Consider the following 23,328-nt stretch of genomic DNA (forward strand, 5'->3'; position numbering starts at 1 on the left):
GGAGGGGGAGACGAACCATGAGAGACGATGGACTCTGAAAAACAAACTGAGGGTTCTAGAGGGGAGGGGGGTGGGGGGATGGGTTAGCCTGGTGATGGGTATTAAAGAGGGCACGTTCTGCGTGGAGCACTGGGTGTTATGCACAAACAATGAATCATGGAACATTACATCAAAAACTAATGATGTAATGTATGGTGATTAACATAACAATAAAAAATTTAAAGGAAAAAAAAAAGAAATTGGTGAGAGCCAGGGACCTAACTCAAACAGGTTAAGTATTAACGGACTGATCTATCAGTTCCAGTAATGGGAAAATCCAAGTTTATGCCCAGGAATGACTTAATGTTGTTTCTCTAAGAATGCTTCCAGAAATAGACCTTTCTCCTCCTCTTGGCTTGGGCTTCCTCTCCTCTGACTTGATTCTCTGAGAAATGGCCACCAGCGGGTGCAGGATATCAGGAAATCCAGCAGAACGTGCACGTCTCTTTCGTAGGCGTTCCAGAAGTGTGTGGGGTGATGTGAAATGGCTGTGACTGTCGCACAGCCACTCCCAAATTGTCATTCTGGCAGGAGGCTGCTGGGCTCCCGACCTGGTCTGAGTCACCTGCCCAACTCGGCGACCTGGAGTGGGGTCAGCCACACCCACACCGAAACTGTGTGGACTGAGAAGGGAAGCCATGGTGATATTATCAGGGAAGGAAGAGTAAATGTGAGCAAGCCAAACCCAGAGCTGTCCACTCAACCTACTCTGACAACGTTTACAGACACTTTGGACACTCTCAGAAGAATTTCCAGTTGGGTGCTAGAGCTGTGTCTGCTCCCAGGTATTTCATGATAATACAAGGCGGCCATTTTGGCACCATAGATACTTCAATACATTTGTATTGATAGTGCCTGAGCCCCTATTTTCAGGCAACTAGATAAAGGGTGTATTAATCTGATTAGTCTGCTAGGTCTGTCATGACAAAATATAACAGACTGGCTGGCATAAGGGACAGAAATTTATGTTCTCACCATTCTGGAGGCTAGAAGTGCAAGATCCAGGTGTTGGCTGGGTTGGATTCTCCTGAGGCTTCTCCCCTTGGCTTGCACATGGCCGCTTCCTCCCTCTGTCCTTCCTCTTCCTCCCTCTGTGTGTTCCTCCCTAGCATCTGTTTTTTTTTCCTAGGAGGACACCAGTTTTATTTGAATAGGGCCCCACCCTCATGAGCTCATTTAACCACAATTACCTTCTTAAACGCCCTATCTCCAAATAGTGTCACACCGGTAGTTTGGGTTTCAGCAATGCTGGGGTGGGGGAGGGGTGCTGGGGGACACAGCTCCATCTGTAACAACAGACCAGACTTATTTTCATTCCTTCACCTCTTACCTCTAAGAGTAAGATGTGGAATAATATGTTTTGATGCTGATTAACTGTGGCATGTCGGGCCACTTCAAATATTTTTTCAAGTGCAAGAACTAAAATGTTTTCTACTTTCCAATTCCTGATGTCTCAGAGGTCACATTTTGACCCCGAGCACAGCCAGAATCCTATTAGTCTTCCCCTATCAATTAACCCTACAATTTTTTCCATTTAATTGCCAGATGTTTTTCCTTAGGTCAGCAGGCTGCAGCTAGATGGCTGCACGAAAATAACACTTTCAGACATGGACTATACACACGCGCGCACACAGTACACACATACAAATATTTCATGGCATGCTCTATGATTATATCCCAAACATACACTGATGTTATAGTAAAGTGTGATTTATGCCTACAATCTCAAAGGATAACCGTGTTTTCTTATTTGGCATTCCTTCCCCCCCCCCCCGCCCAAGCAACGTCAGCATACAGAAAAGGACAGCAAAAAACACGTGATACCTGTTAAGTGTAACATGAAACATGACACTTAAAAGCAAATTGGTGACTAATTCCGGGGGCTGTTTGTTCACCCCCACTGAAACCGAGTTACCTGCTCGAAGGAAACATTTAGAAATCAAAATCCAGAAAACAAAAGCAAAATTGGACTCTGACTCTAGGTTGCCTTAATAAAATCCATTCTGACTCATTTCTTCAGCTCCCAAAGGTGTTAAATCCTCCCAGCACTTGTAACGTGATCCTCAGTTAAGCTGCCGAGACGCTCATTACCCCTGATGGCCAACGCATCGAGTCAAAGCACCCGTTTTTGCCAAATCGACTTCCAAGTCATATGCTAGAATTCATAGGCCAAATACTGAACTATCCCTTGGTTCCTAGTGTGCAATTAGAAAATAATGTACAAGTAAAAAAGGAATAGTATAGGAGTCACCTCTAAAATGTTTCCATTTGGAGAAAAAAAAAAAAAAACAGCATCCATGTAACCCATGAGATACTTTGAGCAAGCCTTCGCTTTGGATGACTTGAGTAGAGCTTGGTATGCCGTTTCTGGCATGACTTTCTCACTGGAACAGTGACAACATCAACACCGTCCATCTTTGTAAAGACTAACACTGGAGTTACTGCAAATCTTGGATTAAATATATCGCATTATTTATGCCCATAAGTTGCCCCCGTCTCACAGCCTCCTTTTGAGAAAAGGCACAAAAAGCAAGGTAAGGGCTCACGGAAGTTCAATCTCCAAAGGCACTTACACAAAACAGAGGAGTCCACATTGACATGGTGGTCCAATTTCAAGGGGTACAATTAAAAGCTGTTTTGTATTGACAAGACCAGTTTTTAAGAAGCTTGGGTATCTATTCATCTTTCGTGCTGTAGACTACAACACCAGTGGAGACTAACCATCCACCGCGGGGTTGGACTTGGGTGTTACTGACATAAGCGGGGTTAACAAAAGGAAAATAGCACTGGCGGATAATTAGCATACCCTACCTTCACAAGGGCTATTTTGAAACAAAATTTTTTTTTTCTCAACTGAAAATGAAGAGGAAGACATTGACAGATTCTATTATGGATTCTGTCACCTTTTAGTATATTTGCTAACTGGGCATCCTATAGAAAAGGGCAAGGAATTAATCAGTTTGCCGAAAGTGCTGGGTTACACAGCATGCAGAGAACACTTCAGCTACATTATTTGCACAATTTCTGTAGGGAGTTGGGCAATAGAGGCCTTAAATTTAATGTCTGGCCCCCTTCCACCTGGATTCAGTTCAAACCCACCGCCTGCAACTCGCTGGATCTGGAGTGGGAAATCAGTCATTACATTACAGACGGATGGCAAATGATTCCAATTCACATTTTTCAGCCGGTATGTTTTTTAACCTGGAGCAACACCAAATTGGAAAATTCTGCTCTTCTGCAAGCTGGGCATTCGATCTATATTGCCGCCTAAATGCATTTCTCGTTGGAGGAAGTTGACAAGATGATTTTTCTCTCAAGTTTCTTTAGTGGCTGGGCCACCGACAGAAATTTCAAGGTCCACCACCTCCTCACCTTCCTGCTGGTCCTTTGGTTTCTCCCTGGTGGTGGAGGAGGGTGTCAGTGCAATTCAACTGCACTTATCTATATACACATTGACCTGACTTCTTCATGCTTATGGACACGTCATGTAGACGGAAAGGCCCTATTCAACAAAGACCAAAGTCTCTTGAAGATCGTGTTTTTGCAAAAAGACAAGTAAAGGAATAATAATAATAAAAAAAAATGTCAGAGGAAATGAAGAAACAAGTGATAAAAAAGAAATGTTAGCTGGCTCTTCACCACATGAAAATGTGGTCATTTTAGCAGCAAAGAAATTTGAAATATAATATAAACAAGAGCTCATTGTTTTATTCATCACATTGAAAACGAATATCCAGTGCTGGTGAGGATATGGGGCTACATCCTCTGCTGGCAGGCCAATAAATTGCTATAACCTTCATAAAAGTAATCCATTAATGGAAATGGAAATTAAACTTTCTAATAACTTACACATGGCCTTCGCTACCCTAACAGCCTCCATCTGACAGGTTAAGGAGCCAAGGTGGGGATTCTGCCTATTGCTCAGTAGGTCTTTTCCGATTATGCATTCCAGTACTGAGGAAATAACTATAAGATGGGGCTCAAGGACCCCCTGGAACACTGTGAAATGGACCAAAGCCAAAACTCTGTTGAGCACCTGACCTCCATAAACCCTTACCCTGACTGGTAGACCACTGTTGCATTTTCAGCCTCATGGAATTAGTATCCATTCAGAGCCACTGTCTAGTAATACCTCAAAGGCCTGATTATTTCCTTTTCCCCAGTACACAGTCACTCTTAAAAGGCTATAGGTCCCTTTGGGAAGGTTGGGATAAAGATTTTTGCCAGCGCACTAAGATCTTTCCTCAAGGGGACCTGCCCTGCCCTTCATTCGAGGGGCTCTGGGTCTGAGAATTGGCTCCAGTCTGGAGACTGGTTGAGGAGTCCTGACTCCATTTTTGTGATTCAAGTTAGACTTTTGCTTCCTTGATCTAGAACTCTTCCACTGATACAGATCAAGTAAGAATTGAGTAGCCTTGCTATCTATCTCACTTCTAGGAATACCGTGATAACTAGCCAGTGCCATAGGTCTTTGTTGGTCAGACTATTCTAATTGCTGCCCTGACCCTGCCATCCAGTATAGAGACTACGCCCACCTTGCCCCTGGCTAGCAAATGTTGCCACTTGGCCCTGCCACCCTGGGATACAATTATACTTGCCTCATTTAGGTTTCCCAAATCAAATGCAGGAGCTCCCACTATAACCTCCTAAAGAAAAGTGATCACAGAGCTCCCCTCACAAATTTATTTCTCACAGGCGTAGTGAAAGGTGTGTCCTCGGACCCTGGTGCATGGTGAGGGAGCAGGTCTAAAATGACAAATCCAGGGATGCCCAGGTGGCTCGGTGGATTAAGCATCCGCCTTTGGCTCAGGTCATGATCTCAGGGTCCTGGGATCGAGCCCTGCATCAGGCTCCCTGCTCAGTGGGGAGCCTGCTTCTCCCTCTGCGCTGCACCCCATGCTCATGCTCTCTCTGACAGATAAAATCTTTTTAAATAATAATAAAAGAAAATGATAAATCCACTCTAACATTCAATCTTCATAAGCCTTTGGATTCCCTTCCTCTACAGTATACCAAGGCAGGTCAGTGTTTCAATTCCGCTTACCACAGGCCACTTTTTGGTGCATATTTTAGCCAAATAACCAACCAACCAACCAACCAACCAACCAACCAACCAACCAACCAATTAGAGGCCTAATGCTGCATTCCTAAGCTGCAACATTAAATCCACAATCTCTGCCTCGTGCTCCCACAGCAACCAGGTCAGCCTGATCCAAGCTCATGTTCCTTCCACCATTATCCCACACCCTTCTTATCCATTCCCACATATATTCCCCAGATTTCTGTCAGCATAAATTGGAAACACATGCAGTTCTTCTAGAGTGGAGTATACCCCATCATGGGCTACTCTTTGAAGACCTCACCCTCTGGGACCTCCTGAGACTTGAATCAAATTGTAAGTCTAAAAGTGGGGGGGAGGGGTGTTAGTGGGGATGGGCCCTAAGGAGATCAGCAGTCACTTATAACCTTGCCTTTTACGAGTGTTTGATTAGGAATGTCTAATGGTGATACTTTGTGTATCTCTACTTGCATATTACACCATGGACCATCAGTGTCCTCTTTACCACTTTACCAGAAAGAGTCATTACTGTCTTCAAATCTAATAAAATTAGAGAACCAGTTCCAGAAACCAGAACCATTACAGAAAACTCATCTCTAACATTCTGTTCTTCTAGAACCACTCTTAGTGCCAAAATCTTTTTAAGTCAATGTTTCCAGAGAAAGAGAACCAATAGGATAGACAGGTAGACAAGCAGGTAGGTGGACAGGTAGGTGGATAGGTAGGCAGGTAGCTATTAACCAAATCTACAAAATACCCTCACAGAAATACCTAGATTAGTGTTTGATTACATAACTGGCAATTACAGCCTAGCCAAGTTGACACATAAAAAGTAACCATCACAACAGGAGACAACCAGTAGTAGCCCTTATGAGAACATTATGCTTGAGACTGGCCATGGGTGAACTTTCCTGAAATTGTCCTGATTATTCTAAAAGCATTTCATCTCAATCTAATGTGGACACTTCAAGGGGGAGATCTAAACTGAATTATATATAAAAATCTTTAAAAGCAAGCAATGAAGTTAAGAGATCACCCAGGTTTGTCCATTTGCTAGTTGAGGAGCTAACATACATTGCGCCTTCATGAACACAGTCATCATTGTTGGACACTCTAACCCTTCTGGGCTGCTCAAGTGGAGTTCAGAATGGCTGGACTCACCTTCTAGTGTAGCCTTCCTCCTCAGGCAGATTACTTCATCTCTACACTCCCAGAATCAGACTCTCATCTCTGCATTTCTCTGTTACTCGAATTGCAACATTAAAATAATGTTCAAACTTTGAAATAATAATGGAAATGTATGGGGATGCTACAAAACAAGATGTTGCTTTATTTCTAAAGAGTTCCTTGTTTTCACAAACATGCTTTCGAAAGCATGAATAACAACAAAAAATGTATACTCCTATTGGAAGAGAGTTGATGAGATTTCCCTGGAGCCATGTTCTGCATTCTACAGCAGAAGCTGTCCTGATGGGTACCATGTGCCCTTGCACTGAAGTGGTAGCCATGACATTTGGTATGAAAATGGTTGCCTTTGCTAAATGAATGTTTGACCTACTGGCTGAAAAGCTTCTACTCTGAATTTTGCTCCCAGGATTACTCAGCCTACATCCTTTTCCTATTTTTTTGGAGTTAAGAAACAAATTTATAAATTACCTAACAAGTTGAGATGACTGCTTGGGGAAGAGAGGTCTTCTTGGGTGCAAAACAAACTAACCATCCTACGCATTTTTGCTTTTCTCTAATGCCCTGAACATTCTGCTGGAAACATTAGAGGGCTTGCTATAAATACTTCTGGAGGCCCTGATAAAAGAAAAAAAATCTTTATATCCAAATAGAATGTAGAATATCTTCAAATATAACACCTTCACCTCTTACAGTAAATGAGTGGTTATAACAAAACAAAATAAAAAAAGGACACCAGAGTTGGTAATGAATTTAAGACCTGAGATGACATTTTCTAGCTGCATAAAACTGGACAGCTCACTTAGACCCTCTGAGTCTCAACTGCCTCATATAACTAACTGGTAATACTAATGTCTACCACTAATTATAATGGAGATCATCAATAACCTAACAGGGAACACGAGAGAGATTTATAAACTTCATAATGCTGGGAATTTTCATTGTTCTCCATCAATGGTACACTCTTGTAAAGTCAGAACCAGTTATAAAAGAAGCAGATGTTATTTCAAAGTGCTAACCACAATAATCTCTCCTTAAAATGAAATCGGGATCCCTTAGACACAGCAACATAAATCCACAAGTGTTGACCTCTACAATGAGGGAAATGGAGGAAAGGTTATGTCTTTTGTGCAAAGAAAGTGTGGTTCTAAGTTCAGAACAGTGCTGAACCATGAGTTTCACTTACTTGTTCCTACTAGGCAAAGAGAGACAAGGCAGGAGATAAAAGAGTGCTTGAGAGCACAGAACTAAACTTTCTGGAGAAAGCCTGGGGAAAGCTTCTTCTGAGAGAAGCCTGCAGATGGGAGCCGTGTAGACCACTCTAATAGGCGGACTGTCAGTAAATGTCATGACTTGTAACAGACACCTCTCAGTACAAATAGCATCTGTTTCTCCAGCTGGTTCTCAGCCTGAAATTATTAGAAAAACAATGTGGAGGCAGGAAAGGATGGGTTTGGGAAAGATTAGATTCCACGCCAGGAGCCATAGAATCAACAGGAAGTTCTTGCGTGTGATCTGTATTCAAAACCAGAAGGGGAATCCAGTAGAGAACATTCGTTCGAAAGTAACTTTAGTTTGGATCTGACTATCCACCCCACTCCTTAGGGATCTGACTACTACTACTACTTTTTCGTTACTGGTCTCCTGAACTTCCTAGAAATAATAGAACTTAGACATAATTCTTGATGCTACCTCTCCAATAGTTCTCATATGTGTCTACCTCTCTTCATTTCCACCTCTCCCTTCTAGCCTTCCACAAGACAACTCTCGCTTGATTGTAGGCTTGCCACCTCTTGCCTGGCATCCAGAATTATCTTGTGAAAACCTCAATATGCATTCCTGCTTCACAAGGTCAGTGGCTTCCCATAGTACTTAAAATCCATGCTTCTTCCCGTGGCTGCAAGACCCTATTATTTCAAATTTTTTCTCTTCCTCTAGCCTCTTTTCCAGCCACTCACCTGACACGGACCTTGCTCTGCAGATTCTAGCCATCCTTAAATGTTCTTTACTACATCAATACCTTCTCCACACACCCTCATCCCTTTAAGTGGAAGGCTGTCCTCCGTGCCCAGTCCTCCACTGGCTCTGTTCTATACTCAGCCTTCAGCTCACAGATTACAAAGTGATTCCTAGAGAACTGGGGATCCCCACATATTGATGGGCCCCCTGGTATTCTCTTTCACTGCCCTTGGGTCTCCTCCCTCTAGGCAGCTTCCGTAGCACATTCCATTACAAATTTGGCTCTGTTTTCATATAAGTAGACTCCTCCTCCAAGAGAGGTGCCATGAAGACAATGACCATGTCGACTGTGTTCATCATTTAATACCCAATGCCTAGCATAAGGCCAGAAATAGTTGTTGAATGGAAAAATGACTTAGTGTTAAGTCATGAATAAGAATGAATAATTATTCATTCATTGGAAACAGTAAAAGCATCTTAAATCTTGGTGGTTATTGCTGGAGACCCGCCCCTCCCCCAAAAAAAGCTAAAACCACCTACCTTCCTCAAATTATAAAAATGACCCTGAAGGATGTTGAATTTGTGCATAATTCTGTCTCCTTAACTAAACAATAAGCCGCTTCAGACTGTGTTTTGTTCTTCTGTAGGCATGTAACATTTGACAGTGAATGAAGTTTATACAATTTTTTTTTTACCTTTAAAATCAAATTTTTGAGATGGGGAAGTGTAAAAATATTGACCACATCTAAATTTTTCAAAACCCATGCGTAGATCTTCTCAATCTGCTTGACTGTCACATTTTACAAAGTGTAGCCCAGACAGGAACAAAACATCATACTACTGAGAAATCCCCATGTCCTTATAAAGGAAATCAGGGCAAACAAGATCCCAAACATAACACTGATTTCCACATGTTTTCATGTGTTTGATGATGATGTGGGATATGGAATCATTAATGGGTCCACCTTGTTTTTAACAAAGGTGAGAGAGGGCAGTTAGGAAGAAGGACTACAGATCCAGAATATCTATGGAGAATCCAACCTTGGGCACTAATAACATCATGACTTGACCAAGCTCCTTAACTCTCTTTGCATTTCAATGTTGTCATCTACAAAATGAGAATGCTAATGATCTTGACTTCACAAATTTATAAGGTAAGAGAAAAGCTATCAACAAGATGAATGGGGGAGATAGGTAGGAAATCCAAAGTCAAAAAAGGATGGAAATGTCTTAAAAATAAACTAGAAAAAAAATAAATAAAAATAAACTAGAGCCTAGAATGCAAGAGGGGGTATGGTAAGAAATAAATCAGGATGGTCAAAAGCCGTGAGCACCACAGACAGACTCTGGATTTTATGCAAGGTAAAAAGGATCATTTGGGTTATCTAAGAATGGCTTTGGCGGGATCAGAACTACGGGATGGGTATAGGGAGTCAGTGTGGCTTTTGCTGCCAATGGGCCATCTGCTGATAACAACACATTAGTTTTCCTCTATATAAATTTCCCTTACCCCTATCCTAGGATTTTTGCTTCAAGTGGAATTCAAGGGCAACTCTGTGATGAGAGTGTGACACCCAAAGGATGACTCTCCCCAGCCATCAAGATGGGTTCAGAATTTGGATGTGGTTCCAACAACCAATGAGATACAATGGGACTTAGGTGGATACGGTTGAGAGAAAGCTAAACCATCTTTCTTGTTAGACCCAGATCTAGGAGGATGGGCACCTAGATTTGCTGGCAGCTATTTTGCCACCATGGGAAACCTGAGAATGAAGCCAGCATGGAGAACAAGTTGACAAAGGCAGAGAGCCTGGGTCCTGGTGACATTATGTGAGCCGCACTTGAACCACCCTGCCCTTGGACTTCACGTGTATACCCAAGTCAGGAAATGCCCTTTCCTTAAGTGGACTTTTTGGCCCCTTGCAACACAAAGAATCTTGACTGATCATGCACTGACAAAGATATGCACATGGCCAAAGATGTCAAAACAGAAATAACAAAGGGATGAAATAAGTTATATATATGGAGGAGGGGAATTTAAATGAGGATGACAAGTTTCACTTGACTATAAAATTCTATCTTTATTTCTCTTTCCCTCCCACATTATTATCAGATATGATATTATTTCAAGGACAGGCTACCTCATTTGTTATACATATTTTAAAAATTTGCTTAAAACAATACAACGCTTAAATGAGACAAGGCATGGTTATCATGACTGAAAGGAGACCCACTATGACTTCTAAAGACTCTATTTTATTTGTCAGGAAATGTATGTAATTGGTACACAGTAAATCCTGGTCGATGAATAGTAACAGGCAACATTTACCAAACAGGATGCTCAAAGAGCCATACATATGTTAACCAGTTTAATTTCAACTGTAACTTTTTCAGGAATGTACTTTTGATTTCTATTTACAGTGGAAAACTGCAACACAGATAGGATAAATACTTGCCTTGGCTCCAAATGGTGCCAGGACGCAAAGCTGGGGAGTTTAGTAGCTGTAGAGCCATACGCTTCGGTGATACACGTGGAGGAAGTGAAGAAATGAGCAAAGGGGGGAAAACAGGGGAAGTGGCCCAGGTCCTTCTGACAACCTGGTTCTGTTGCTCTTCAGCAGATTCACATTCTTACAATGTCCCAGTTCCTACCTGATTATCAGTGAGACATTCTGCAGAAGCTCTCTTCAGCCTTTCCAATCTCCCCAGTACAATTCAGTCCACCGAAAAGGCAATTTACTCAAATGAAAATCTCGCTAAATGCTAGCATGGTAAACTGGATGACTAAGTACTGTTTCCCTGTATTGTCTACTAGTAGCAAGGGAGTAATTGAGTCACTGAGAGAATCTGGCTTATTACCAGTCTGATACCTAGTACCCCCAGCATTTTCTGCCCATGATGAAATGGACACCGTGCACCACCTGCGTGTTTCAGATATGAGCCTTGCCCAGGAGGCCGTGACAATTCGCTCCCCCCATATTTATAGTCTGTAGTATTAGGTGGGATGGATGGCACCGTAATCACTAATCTGACATGAATCAACACTTACCATAATGGCACAGCATTTTCCACTTGAATTTGCACCTGAGTTGGTGCCTCTCAGCTTGCAAAGAAGTGCTAATCATATCTCATGCAGACAGCAATTTAAAAATCAATCTCTGTGTTCGTGGAAATATGACATTTACTTTGGGGCTGATGTCACTATCATGGGAGGGGTAAGATCTGCTTCTATTTAAAAATCAGGTCGTTCACTCATTTAATCGTGGACGATCTCATAGTCACAGAATGCCTACTCTCCGTCTGGAGGGTATACCTTTGTGAGTTCGCAATGACTCCTCCTGGAGCCTTTGAGATGGGCAACCCACAGCTTCTTCACCTTAAGAGGTACGATCTTAAAGTCTTTCCTTCAAAGCATCAGAAGAGGGGTTAGCTTTGTTTATTGCTTTAGATGAAATTAATTCCATACTGGTGAGTGAATTAAGAGTTCCTTCCATCCACCTTAAGCTCGTGTTTCTCTTGTTCCTCAGCTTTTGGTGCTATCGGCAACGCCAATGCTTACAGTGAGGCCGTATGAGCCAGAGAAGCACTTCTTGGGCATTTGTCTTGCCTCCGTCCAAGGTTTTAAAACATTTTGATTGTCTCCTGTGGGTGTGATTTCAGAGGCTCAAATTACTATCTGTTGCCTCTTTGCCAGGGGATGCAGAGCTATGCTGAATGTCTCCTCTCCCAGTATGGTTTATACCTAATGACCTTTTAAAATAAGATTTTTCTGAGGCGCCTGGGTGGCTCAGTCGGTCAGGCATCTGCCTTCAGCTCAGGTCATGTTCTCAGGGTCCTGGGATCGGGCCCCGCATCTGGCTCCCTGCTCAGTGGGGAGCCTGCTTCTCCCTTTGCCTCCAGCTCCCCCTGCTTGTGCTCAATCTCCCTCTGTGTCAAATAAATAAAATCATTAATAAAATAAAGATTTTCCTTTTTTTTTTCATTTGCCACGTGCAGATCTGCGTCAAAGGTAAAATTTACCAAGCCCAGTACTGTTTGTGGAGGAGTTCTACAAACTTTAATTCCCAGAAGCCATGTATTTACTCTGAAAAGTAACAAGCTCCTAATATTGAGGACTCTTTTTCTCTCAGCTCTCTGGTAATGTTCTCGCTTGTCTGAATATTAAGAACTTAAACGTCTATTCATACATAAATGGGGTCATTTACTTCTGACATTCTCACTTTAGTTGATTTGGTCAAGAGATGCTTGAATTTTCTTCACACTGCATCCATTTAGCAAATCTTACTCTATATCCCAGTAGCTCAGACAGCTCTGCTCAGGGCTTGCTTTTTGGAAGGCGGCTGATAGAAATGGATCCCTATATCCTGACACATACGGTCTTGGAAGGTTTGCAGAGTGGATGTTCCCCATCTATATTTCTGGTCTATTACCTTGATGAATTCCTCAATTAAGATTTTCATATATGTAGTCATTTAGACAAAGTTCCTTTGTATTTTTTTTCGTGGCACCATTTTACTCCGTCAACTCCTGACTAATTCATTCACTTTCTCCTCATGGTCCTGGACTAGAGTTCAAGTTTCTTGAATAATTTGGCCTAACCCATTCCTTTTTCTCAATACCTAGTGGAAAGTGCTTCTTCATTTATCTTCTGGCAATGCCAACCACTTTATCATTTAGAACTTTTCCCTGTTGCCTACGTATTTAATGTTTATTATTACTTTTATTAGCAAGCTGAGCTCAGGAATTCCCAAGGGCTTGGACAACCTCTACCAGGACTCTTTTTAAAGTGAGAAAGTCAAAAGTTGACCAGTGTTTCAGGGTGAAAAGAGGCAAGGCAAAGAAAAATATGGAGGCTGGAGTACAAGGTGGGGAGTTAAATCTAAATGACAGGCAAGCCTCAGCCAGTCTCCTCCCTCTTTCTGCAGAATCCCATTCAGCAGGCCATCAAAGACTCATCTTCCTCTGACTCTTCCCCAGTGATATGCCCCTTCCTTTTAAACTGACCAACTTGAACCCTGGCATTACTATCCATCCTACCTACGTTCCTGAATCAAGGATGTTAAGGCCTGTCTCTTTCTCCCACTCCACTAGCTAATGATGTGTACATAAGTTGATATTTTATTCAGTTAATCTGTGTGTTGACTGAGTTCTTTATGCTCGTGCCCAAATGGACAGTTCACATGTGTATTGAAACTACTGACCAAGGGGGGAAAAAAAGTAACCAAAACTCCAATAGTGAAAAAAACTCCAGGCTGATGTTTACAGTGAGGAGCTGAGCCAAGACCTGGGCAAAAGGGAACAGCGTCTGCCTGCTCTACTTACCATCTACGTTAAAGAGTAAGATAAATAGGACGGCGAGAAGTTAGAGATGCCTATTTTACGCTATGAGTTTTTGAGGGAATGGAGAGTAACTCTTCAAAATATGTTGCATAGCTTTCAGAATGATAACTGGAAACATGTTTCCCTTAACGGCACCAATTTGACTCAGACACAGAGGTTTTACTACAGTAGTGATTTCTAAACCTTCTTAATTGTGCATCATTATTACTTAAAACATTTTTAACATACAGTCCCACTAAACATATGTTAATATGGATTATTCACATGTGTTGCTTTTCTATATCACATGCATAATCAAGCACCAAACGCAAAATCAAAAAGGAAAGATGTAAAAACGATTTTTAATGAAATTGTTTCCCGTAACCTGCTGCACTTGTACCCAACAAAGAAGGCAATGGTCTCGGGCTCTCCATGTTCTGTCAAATATCTTATATGAACAATGACTAAATCCTGTCCATTTGCTCTCTAAATCTACCTCAATTACCATTTCTTCTCTATTCCCACCACAGCCTTTGGGTAGAATCTCATGAACTTTCATCTGGACTCCCCTGCTAGTCTCCTGGTGCTCGTTAGCTTTTTCTCTCCAATGACGGCTTTCCTCAGTGGCTGGGGTGCGCTCCTTCCAGAACTCAGGACTGGTCACATCTCTCCCGTGCTCAACTCCTTCAGCAGCTACAGGACAGAGTTGAAACTCCCAAGCAAAACACAGATCTGTCCTTGCTCATCTTTCTGGTTTTCCTTCTTCCTTCCCCACCTGATTCTAGCTATGTCAGACCAATGACCTTCTCTTATTTTCACCTTTGTAGGTGATATTTATCAGAAATGGCCTTTTCTTCTTGTCTACCTGGCAAACCCCAACCTTCAGCTTAAATATCACTTCCCTTAGAAGGTTCTCTTCACTTCCCTTTGTAGAATTAAGCACATGCCTTCCTGTGCTAACCACTGTGTATTGAATTTATTCAATTTATTGGCATTTATCATATTACTCAAATAATTTCCTTCCATGTCTCTGAGTTCCTCAATGATAGAAACTGTATTGCATTTTTTGGATTATCATGGTCTATCACAGGTTGGGCATGGAATAAACACTTAATCTTTCCTAATAAACAGAGCAGACGGATAAATGTGAATTGAAAAAATGTTATATTTTGGTGGCAGTCAAGAAAACCTTCAAGTGGGAAGTCTGCAATAAACAATGAAGCAAAAACAATATACATTTTAAAAAAATGCCACCTACCTAGAGTTTTTAATATTTTCTTACAGCTCAACAGCTTTAAGGTCATTTTGAAAATCATGCCTCTTTTATTACCCCATCAACATAATTAATGATGACAGTGATAAGTAACATTTATGAGTGACTACTAGGCGTGCGATCCAGTGGTAGGCAACTCATTACAAGGTCTAATTTAACCATCACACTAATCTGTGAACTAAATGCTAGCACTGCTTCCCTCTACGTTGCATGTGAGGGACTCAATGAGATTCTGAAGGGTACAGAAAGACTGTTTGCTTGTAAGTGAAACAGCAAATCTCCAACTGCAGGCTCTTAACCCAAAGGCTCTGCTGCCTTCAGGTCAAAGATCCCCAAATCTTTCTCAGAATGTCCACCCTAACGTTTAGTTCCTTCTACAGCCAAACTGGAATGTTTCCAATGTTCTTATGATAGCTGCAAGTATGTGTGGTAGATATGATGGTTTTACACACTGTATGTCCCATAAAGTTCCCAAGATCCAGCAACTCTTTGGAAGTCTCCAGACCAGGCTATTTATTTGTAAGTCAAATGATTTGTTTCACTGAGTGGTTTGGCTCCATTGAATTTTACTTCTTCCAGCACCATCTCTTGAGGGGCATTATCTACTGCCATAGTTGAAATGCATGTTTCTGCACATGAAGTTTTTTATTTGTTTATATTTGCCTTGCCTAATTCTTACTACATCAACAACCTCAGCTGAAATGCATACTAAATTCTTTACTGCCTGATCATTCCTCATGGATACTATATTAGATTAGCCTCGCAAATAAGTAGGTGGGCAGGGAGACAGCTTAAAAATGATGTGTGCTTTGTATTATGTTGAAATGTTGTCTGCTAATTTCTTCATAACAAAATTACAATCCATAGGATGTTCATTAGAAATACTCAGGGAAGATGAGGTGGGGCGGTAGAACAAGGAGAAATGAATGGCATTTAATACATTTCAAATGTGAGAAAAATCTATCAGTTTGCTTAACTTCATACAAATACACAGGTGTTACAATACTTCCTATTCTCCTGCTGATTTGGAGTAAGTCATTACTCGATAAAGTACGCAAGTGACTGTTTTAGTAAGTAACCTAAAAACAATTCTGTTCCTCCAAAGGTGAGAATAAAAGACTTCTTATTTTACAAAATTTTAATAAAAACTACCAACAACTCAAAGTAAAAGCATATTGAAAACAAACTGGATTTTACATTTGATAAAGGCAATATTTTGAAGGTCCTTTTGAGAAATGTATGCTGTTTATTTAGATTCATTTATCATTGTCTCTATTAAATATTTATTACACTTCCTTACACACAAGACTGTACCAGTCTCCACAAAGCAAAGTAAACAGGTGTCTGCCTACTAGGATCACACATGTACTGCAACAGAAAATATGCCCAGAGTGGGATATAAATACCCAACTGGAGCATCTTAAGACCTGGTATGTGGATAATTACTGAGTATCATGTATCTAGACCTTACTGTCTTGGTATTTGATGGATGACCAGTGGCCTCATTGTCATCAAGATTTCAATGGGTGTTACCACTTGCACTTTGCTCCCCTTTAAATCTAGGCAAAGCTTTATGGGCAAAAGGAATCTTCAGGAGGATCCCGCGTATAAATGGAGGAAACTAGGCATGGGGTGAAGAAAAAACACACAGAATTAGTAAAGAGAAATCTTAAAAAGGATCTCATCTCCTATACTCCTGATTTGTGTACACACGTGCTTACTTGGCCTCTCCACTTAGGAGTCTAAGAGTACTCTCAAATGTGCACGTTTGAAGTAAAAGTCTTGACTCCCCCCTCCATCCCCCAATCTGTTACTCCCCGCCGTGTTCCCCTCTGCAAATGGCACTGCCATCCAACCAAACAGGAGTCCTCTGAAATGTGATTCCCACACATGCCCAGATCCATTCACTTTCTGTCCCTCTATGCTCCTACCACTTGCTTTGCAAGCCACCATCATCTCGTGCCCAGACAACTTCAACAGCCTGTCATCAGCCTGCAGTCCCTCGGTAGTCCAAATTAATTCAGATCATAGCACGTCTCTACTTAAAATGCTCCAATGGGTTTTCATTTCCACTAAAGTAGAACTCAAAACTCCTGAACAAGACTTCAAGGGCCGACATCATCTGGTTCCTGACTATTCCTTCCACCTCATTTTCTATTACTCTCCACTTAAAATCCTGCCTCAAAAGCCATCTATCTTTTTTTTTACCTCCAATTTTTCTTGCTTTAGACTTTACACATAGACATTTCCTACACCTAGACTCTTTCTTTTGATCTTCACTTGGCTTCCTTCTTCTAGTCATTCAGGTGTCATTTTTTCAAAGAGAAGTATCACTTCCTTAGCACAATCTGACCTTCCAACCTTCCAAAAGAAAGGAGCCCCTCCCCATTCCCGCAAGTCCCTTTCTGAGACATTAGCTTATTTTATTTCTTCCCTGACACTTAACGGTACCTGAAATCACTGTATCCATTTCTACCTTTATTAGATCATGGCATGCCCTATGTTGTGAGCCACCTCAGGGGAGGGTGCTGATTCACTTCTGTAGCATGTGTATGGAAAATAGTCCCTGGCTCCTGATAGAGCATCAATAAATGGCTAATACATAAATGTGCAAGTCACAGAGTCGATGATTTTCCGGGTGTTAGAAGAGAAAATGAAGTTTGGAAAACTTGATGTTCAATGGTATACAGTCTTAAAACATGGAAAGAAATATCTGAGCCCATCTGTGCATCAACTGGGGTAAGTGTCCATTCTCACTCATTGACCAGGTTCAATTTATACCTGTCCAAGGAATGCATAAATCAAGTATGTTCTAAATCATAAAGTGCTAGACATTCTATTTTCATATGCATTTTGCAGAGTCAGGACAGAGCTAAAGAACTGTTCCTTGATGTTTCTGATTTCATGTATAATTTATGCAAACAGGTAGAGCTGGAGGGTGGCCTGCGACTTAGCCAGGGGACAAACCTAGCATGATTCCTCACTTAAGCACTGTCTCAAGTTCCATTGTCTTTGCAATTACTTCAGAGATGAGAGATGAGAGCATAAGCCTAAACCGTTAAAGTAAGCCAACTACAGCTGGAGACCATTAACAGCAAAATTGGGTATGCAGCAAAGAGCAGTGGGAGGCTGAAGTTATCACAACTGGAGAAGCCACATGGAGGTTAAAAAATTGCACTGAATCCTGATCCACAAAGAATACCGACAGTGCTTTCAATGTTATCCCCTCTGCCTCCAAGCTTCATAAAGTATTCCATTTATTATTTCATTTATTCTCACGGCTCTGCGTGTGTGTGTGTGTGTGTGTGTGTGTGTGTGTGTGTGTGTGTAAAGTGGAAAATATAAGGCACAGAGTGGGTGCCCTCGGAAGTGGAGACAAGATTTTAAGACACCTCTAAAACTGAAGCCATTGGACATCAACACGTACTGGCAAAGATGAGCCTTAGGCAAAGTAACTGAGGCTCTTGGAGGGGGCTTTGTGAATGTTTTTGCTGCTAGGACCAAGGCATCCCCAGTGTTTTATCAACACAGCTAGGTTTTGTAATTTCCCTCTGGGAAACACTAAAATAAGGTGTAACCAAACCCATGTAATGTCTACCAAGAGGATAATTCCAGGACAGAAAGAGTTTGTGCATGAGGGGGTGAAGGGGGGGGAAAGGGACACGTGGGACTCTGTCAGCATTCCTCTGAAATGGACACTGATCACATTACCAGCAGCCACTCTCCCCACCACACCCCTCCTACCTGCAAAATCCCATGTGAGATCCCACAGTACTTGTCTTTTTCTGTCTTATCTCGCTTGGAATAATAGGTTCAAGGTCCATCCATGTTTGCACAAATGGTAGGATATCCTTGTTCCACAGGGCAATCATATGACAAATTCACATGTTGTACACCTTAAACGTACACCATGTTTATGTGAAATATATTTCAATTAAAAAAAAAAAAGCCACATGAGGATGAAGCAAGTACTGCTTCTTCTTACATGTTAGGGGCTAAGATGGTATTCCCTAAGAACAAAGAACACTATCCCACTCACCACCACATGAGATCCTCATTTAGGGCACTCCCTTGACAAAATCACAAAACAATGACAATAATAAAAGGTATTTAGCCTTATCTTGGGATGTCACTGATTTGTGCTTAATCATGTGTTCTTTTAATTAAACATTAAAACCGTGGATGAAACCATCCACCCCTCCCACGCTCATGGAAGATGCACTGACCTTCCTCCCCCTTGGGGGAGCGCAGCCGCAAAACAGAACTTGGAAATGCTGTTATGCCAGGTTTTTATGTCTCCCCCCACACACTTGGAAAGCCCAGCCTCCCCACATTTATCTGGTTACAATCTATCTTTTCCAAAAGGAGCTGGGTTCAGACACCAAAGTACAATGGACATCTTTGATTACATCACAAGAGAACATTATCATCCAAGTCAGATAATACTTTACTTATTTCAGTAAATAAATATTTTTTGGTCAGTAATAACTTTGGCAAAGGGGCTCTTCGTTATTTGGCATTATTGGAGGGGGTTTTAGGAAATCAATTACTCATGGCATCACTTCCATCCAACCCCCCCCATGATATCATCGTATGTAAATTAGAGCCACTTACCCTCTGCAGGAAGACTCATCCTTGCAAGAAAATCATTAGACCATAACGACAGATGAAAACGAGAAAGCAGCAGAAGGAAACAGGTGTGTGAGAGGCATTCACGGAGCTCTGTGGAAGGGCTGGTGGCAATCCCTATGTTACTTGTAGCTGGAGGGTCTTCCTACGCCCCCAGTCGGAGACCTAGGGATCAGTTTCTCCCCCTCGGGCACAGGCACAACTTGAGGCAGTGGAACCTGGGAAGATGAGAAGCGGGTCCATCTGAAAGGCAGAGCAGGGGTATTTGACCGGTTGGGTGTGTGCCCACGTACGTGTGCGTCCGTCTGTCTGCCTGCTGGTGAGGGAGTGCTTCCGGTTCAGACAGCTAGGACTCTGAGGCTTGACGGCTACTTGTACCTCAGGTTGTGTGTTTTCTGAGCTGCACCATCAGCGCACACAAGACATGTACTTCAGTTCTGATCCAGTGATGTTACTGAGGCTTCAAATCATTTCCTTTACATTTTTATTTGAAAGAAGAGGAGCTTAAGAATAATAATGCACCAGTGACTTCGCCATGCGACTTTAGGGACGAGACAGCCATCAGGCCAAGTGCCCTTTTCCAAATAAGGACTGCTTTTGTGCCTTCTTTTTACTTTGGTAGGTCCATCAAACTGGGGCTGCTTTATTGAAAAGGATTCATCCTTTTTTTTTTTTTTTTTTAAGAAACATTACTTAGGGACGTAAGAATCACACAATGTGAGGCTGATTTCCCCACAAGACAGAATGGCAAAGAAATGACAGAGAAACCACGGTGATGTAGAGTCTAATCCTTCCTTAGAATAAAGAGCTCAAGTTAAAAGGGCAAAACTAGCCCATGCGTCTTAAGAGGCAAGGGGTGGAGGGAGGGTGGCTGTTGACCTAATGGGAACAGCAAAGAGAATAATGAGGTTACCTGACCCCACGGCCAGTTTGTAAATGACTACTTTCTTAGCAAACAATTCCATTTCAGCAGCTAGCTGCCTACCAACTGCATTCCCAACACGCGCGCGCGCACACACACGCGCACACACACACACACACCCACCCACCCAGAATATGGGGGCTGTGCCTCTTCCTTTCTACATCCCAAAATACTCTATTTCCACCTCCGGTGCTGTTTCCGTGAGTTTAGATCATGTTCATTCAAAATAATCCTACATTATTCAGCCAGAGGTTTTTTGCCTTTCCCTTTAATTACCCTTGTGCAAGCTCTTTTTTTTTTTAAGCATGTTTCATATAGGCGTTTGTCCTTCCTTTGCTGCCTTATGCAAATTTTTAAAAGACATTTGGGGACAGAAACTTGAGCCACGGTTGTATCTCTTTAGGGACCCACTCAGGGAGAGAGAAAGATCCTTCGCGCATCACCAACACCCCCCCCGACACGGATTGTAACCATGCAGTCCTGTCAGAGAGCCCGTCTACTTTTGCAAAGTAAATAGATTTCTGTCTTGCCTGTCATCGTTTGAGCAATGTCTTTATGATAACACAATAGCGTTATGAAAACAGTAAAAGGAAATATGAAGATGATTAACACAGATGCCAGTGCTGCAACCCAAAATGGGACTGCCGAGTCGGGGGGAAGGGAGGAAGGAGGGGGTAAGAAAGGAAACCAAGTGGCTGTAACTCCGTATGGGCTTCGATTGGCTTTATTGATTCCTTCACCCGCTCATCACTTCTACCTCCAAAACAGGCAGCCAACTCCAGACTTAATTATTTTCTTTCTAAGAAAAACAGAGTGTGAGAGGGAGAAAAAAGCCAGAATCTGTTCATAAGGGAAGCAGTCATCACTGCTCATTTTTTTTAAAGCACTTAAGGGTCATTAGTGTAACACTGCAGCAAATGTATTATTCATTTTGCCGGAGCCCAATTTCTCGGCTAAGACTTTTGCAAGAAAACGATACACAGTTCAGTAGGGAGGTGATTGATCAAGCCAGAAGGAAGAGAATTTGGGCATCCTGATAAAAATTTTTCTCAGTCTTCTCATTTAGCATAAATCAATTTTATTTATATAGTAACACTTGAATACTAACTACCCAATGCCATCCGTCAGAGCAAAATTGATGACTATACCTTTAGGTTAATATTACTTGAACATTTCATTCTGAATAATTTATACACATTTCTGTCTGAGTGTCAATTCAAGATTGTTTATTTGGTTTCAGCAAGTGCAGCTGAACCACGGCTTTTATTAGGATAAGGTTCTCATCTCTGTTTATTTTGAGCATTAAAGGGGCTTGTCCTATTCTGGGGCCTTGGTGTTATTCCACAGGAATTCAAACATGTGGCAGCAATGTACCCAGTCTACGGTGGCTTATGCCTTTGGTTAAGGGCCTTTTTCTGAATGCTTTGTACTCTTCCGTGGCAAAAATAACCAGAAGTGTATGTGACCAGATAAAAAGGTGGCAAAATAGAAGCCAGCAGGTGTCTAATAACAACGCTTACATGTTGCTTGGGAAGAGGATGTGAGCATATTGCATGAAGAGCATCAAGGGTCATGTTCACTCTTCGGCAAATAATCGAATCTGTCCACCAAACCTAGTGCTACCATTACCCTCTCCTTTTGGGTGTCTCTTCTTGTGTCGATTATTCTTCATCTTGTACAGAACGTGATATATTTTATAATCACTCTATCTGCTTCTTCTTCAGTTTTACCGTAATCACCTTCCTCTGGGCACATCCCATGAAAACCTGCGTGCATTCCAACTCTGAGCCTGAAATAGGCAGTCAATTACCAAATGCTGGTAAGTTTCACAGACTAAGAAAACAGAAAGGTTTTTTTTCATCTCAACTTCATTGTTTATGATCTTGACCTAAGTCATCCTTGTGTCAGATTGTGTTTCTTCTTGTCAGAAATGCACCCGCAGTAACAGGCAAGTGCATACGTAGCTCAGAGGTCCTACCTAATTGTGTATGTTTACATTGAAGAGAGAGTCTTCCATTTAATTGGAGAAATTCTGTCTACTATGTGAGTTTCCTCTTCCTCTCCACCCTTTCCCCCACTCTTTTTTACAAACACACTGCTCTACTTTTGAGAAACTTTTTCTCCAGGAATTATCAGAGTTCAGTCTCCTGAGAATATCTGACAACCAATAGGAGGAAGCAGCATCTTATACCAGGTAATATCTTACACATCAGAGGAAAGACTCAAAACAGGCATCAATCCTAAATAAATCCTCTCCGGTTGGATTTATAGAAACATTTCGTCTCTGTTTGGAGTCCTCATTAGCAGAAACCAGCAGAGGTACTGGATTTTATAGACAGGCACAGACCCACCATCACACACATACACACACACTCTCTCTCTCTCTCTCTCTCTCTGCTGGAAATGAATCAGGGCTGCCATTGGAAAGCACGCCTTCAGATCTGCCTCAGATGTAATAATGACGTTAAAGGAATAAAGATAAAATCTACCCATGAAAGACACAAGTGTTTAGGCATTGATTAAAAAGTAGCCAGTGCTTAGCTCTGCTTTGACAATCACACCTTTAGCTTCGTCTCTTAAATGCTCTGAATCATTTATTCAACTCCAGAGATATTTACTGAACTCCAATTGTTCGGAAGACACTGTCTGAGAAACCCCACAGTTGGCAGGCTGAATAAGTCATAATCCTTAAATAACTGATGGTTAAAAGAGGTTCAGAATACAAGTAATACAATAAATATGTTATGCACGTATACAAATATATGCATAAATAAACAAAACAAAAACAAATTTCATAAAAGCAGCATAAAAATACTTTGGAATTACTAGAGCATGGTAGATTTTATTGGAGGCATTTGTTTTGGTTGTGTTATACCCATTATGCATAACACTATGTGTTGATTAAAGTTTACATGACAAGATTTTAATTAAGAATTTTTAAGT

The sequence above is a fragment of the Callorhinus ursinus genome, unplaced genomic scaffold (genome assembly GCF_003265705.2).
Source record: "Callorhinus ursinus isolate GAN/ISIS: 27379988/994484 unplaced genomic scaffold, GSC_fseal_2.0 scaffold30, whole genome shotgun sequence".
NCBI classification, from domain to species: Eukaryota; Metazoa; Chordata; class Mammalia; order Carnivora; family Otariidae; genus Callorhinus; species Callorhinus ursinus.